At 43.1% G+C, this 3,238-nt stretch overlaps 1 pseudogene; it reads left to right on the plus strand.

The window, feature by feature from the left end:
- The first annotated feature begins 889 nt into the window (after nucleotides 1-889).
- Nucleotides 890-1,149, plus strand: LOC103274352 (annotated as a pseudogene).
- Nucleotides 1,150-3,238: the final 2,089 nt, after the last annotated feature.

The following is a 3,238-nucleotide window of genomic DNA, read 5'->3' on the forward strand; positions in this document are numbered from 1 at the left end:
CTCCAGTCTGGGCCACAGAGTGAGACTCCAACTCAAAAAATAAAATAAAATAAAATAAAAAAATTAATATCATGGTATTTCAAAAACTACAGATGATAAAACAAAGAACAGCAGCTATAAATCAATGACTTGACTGAAGCTTTCTTGTTGATACTCCTGTGATGCCATCCCAATTTGGCTTTGGTGCTCTAAAAGTTCCTCATCTCTACAATAATCAGAAAATTAGCCAGGCGTGGCAGCACATGCCTGTAGTTTTAGCTACTTGGAAGGCTGAAGCAGAAGGATCACCTGAGCCCAGCAAGTTGAGGCTGCGGTGGCCGGGAGTGTGCCACTGCCTCTAACGTGGGCCACAGAGTGAGACTCCAACTCAAAAAAATAAAAATAAAAAATCATACACACACACACACACGCACATTGTGCCCCAGTTTGTTTGATTTTAGGTCAAACACATGTATAAAGCAGTAGCACTTCGAGACAAAATCAAGAATGACATTGCCAACAATACCAAAATAAACTTGACATAAGTCAAGTCCCAAAAGAACAAGATGGTCCTGAGCACACTAGCCTCAGACAGCAGCCTGTGTGCAACAGACTGAGGCAAAGAAACTACAAAATTCATTTTCATCATAATATTAATGATAACATTAAATTACTGAAAACTCAAAACAGGCAGAAGAAAGCAAAACTTTGCTTCATGATAAATAGATGATTAAACTACAAGGGAATAACAAAAAGAGGTCCAGCATGGTGGCTCAAGCCTGTATTCGCAGCACTTTGGGAGGCCAAGGCGAGAGGACTGCCTGAGTCCAGGGGTTCGAGACCAGCCTGGGCAACTTGGTGAGACCTCATCTCTACAATAAATAAATTTTAGGGACACCAGGACTCTAAGATGGCCTCGGTCATACCAGTGAAGGAGAAAAAAATTCATGGATGTCAAACAAGGGGAGCTTCCAAGCTGGATATTGACGCACCCCTAATGGCATACTTGGAGCATTTCAAAGAGGTTACCACCGCTACTACAACAAGTACATCAACGTGAAGAAAGGGAGCATCTCCGGGGTTTCTATGGTGCTGGCGGCTAATGTACTTTTCAGCTACTTACTTTCTTACAAGGAGCTTAAACATGAGCGGCTACGCAAGTACCACTGAAGAGGGTGCACTCTGCTCTCCTGACATGACCTCCTTGGCCCAGTGCCCTTCCATGAGGAACTTGACCATTGCTGAATCCTTTCACACCCTAATGAGAACACCTTAATAAAAGATGACTGGTACCAATAAATAAATAAATTTTTAAAAATTTCCAGTAAATAAAACTTCCAGGTTGAAGAGCATGGTCTTTGATGTGTACATCTCCTGGGAACTCACTGTTAAAAATAATCTTTAAGTTAGAGATCTTAGTGAGAGGCCTTCTGAAGCCTTGGCGACATTGAAGCATATCTTCAAGGTGAGCTGGTCTGTAGTAATAATACAGATCTGCTGGCGCACATCTGTAGTTCCAGCTACTTGGAAGGCTGAGGTGGAAGAACCACCTGCGACCAGCAGGTGGAGGCTGCAGTGGCTGTGAGCATGCCACTGCACTCCAGTCTGAGTGACAGAGTGACTCTGACTCAAAAAAAAAAAAAAGAAATAACAAAAAGAATCACGATTGTGGTCAGCCCTGGGTGCAGAAGGAAAATAAAACACCAGAACTGGCCAAGGCCTATGTATTCACTCGGATATTGAGTCCATGGAGGGGCTCACCTTTTAAATTCAACATAATGTATTTCAAAAATTCTCTTTGCTTCTTCAGATCATATCACAAAATCCACTCACATATTCAAGAAAGAAAATAATAACTTTAAACTCAAATCATAAAACTCTTTAAGCCTGCAGAAGCTGGGGGGTGCTCACGTGACCTTCTGAGTGCAGGAAGGAGGCAGGGCAGGCAAATATGAATGGGGCCCAGAAGACCACTTCATCCCAGCAGCAGGTTTCATAACAAAAACAAAAGGGAAGCAGCAGCTCAGGGAAGCAGCCTGTTTCACCCACTTCATAAGGAACCCCACATTCGGTAGGCTGAACACATTAAGCTTGAGGACCACTTTTAAGGTAATGTAGCCCACTCCTAAGTAGTGGGTGAAAAAAACCCTGAAATTTAATTCTGGGAGCTCCGATGACCCTGCTGTCCCATTACCACAGGATGGAAACACTCTCTGGTCCAGGATCTCAAATGCTCAGACTTACGATGTCTTTTCTCTAAGAGCAAATTTATAATCTGTTGAACACCAACCAATTATTTCACATGAACTAGTTGTCATTAGAGTTGATAGAACTCCTCAAAGTACTCAGCAAAACACTTTACTTAAATTTACAAGTTTACCATAAGGGTTACAACTCAGCAACAGCCCAGTGAGAGATGTAAGGTAATCCTGGTGAACAGAGGTGATTTTTTTTCTAATACATATTTTTTATTTTAAAATTGTGGGGTACAGTTAAGGGCTAGGTATACAAATATGCATTGTGTAGGTACCCTTGTTGATGAGGTGTGCCCCCCCCATCCCCAGACAGATATTGACTACCGTTAACAGAAGTGATTAAAGAAATCTCCCATCCTTTGTGTTCTCAAGAACAGCTTGCTGCAGAGAAACACCCTTCCCATCACCACTTTGATGGTGCTCTTATTTACAAATCACAAAGCCAGGCATAGATTATACAAATTCTCATTTTTTGCTTCATAAACAATTATATGAACAGTTTGCTCTTCAGTGATCAGAACAAAATATTTATTAACAAAACTCTGCTTAAGATTCTCTCTTTCCCCAGGTCCTGAACTCTGACCCATCCTCAGCCTGAGCCAACGTACAAGCCTCTTTATGCCTTCCTAAGTATAGGTTGACTTCAGAATGAAATATAATCTGAGCCGGGCTTGGTGGCTCAGCCTGTAATCCCCTGCTTTGGGAGGCTGAGGTGAGTGGGTTCGAGACCCGCCTGGGCAACTTGGCGAGACCTTATCTCTACAATAAATCAAAAATTAGCCGGGCGTGGTGACACACGCCTGTAGTTCCGGTTACTTGGAAGGCTGAGGCGGAAGGATCGCCGGAGCCCAGCAGGTCGAGGCTGCGGTGGCCGGGAGCGGCCACCGCACTCCAGTCTGGGTGACCGAATGAGACTCCAACTCAAAAAAAAAAAGAAGAAATATAATCTGATTTTGCCACCCTCCATCCTGCCCTCCCCACAACCTCTTTCTAATCTTGTTTCT

This window comes from Carlito syrichta, unplaced genomic scaffold, assembly GCF_000164805.1.
Source record: "Carlito syrichta isolate Samal-C Ts95f unplaced genomic scaffold, Tarsius_syrichta-2.0.1 Scaffold314735, whole genome shotgun sequence".
Classification (NCBI taxonomy): Eukaryota; Metazoa; Chordata; class Mammalia; order Primates; family Tarsiidae; genus Carlito; species Carlito syrichta.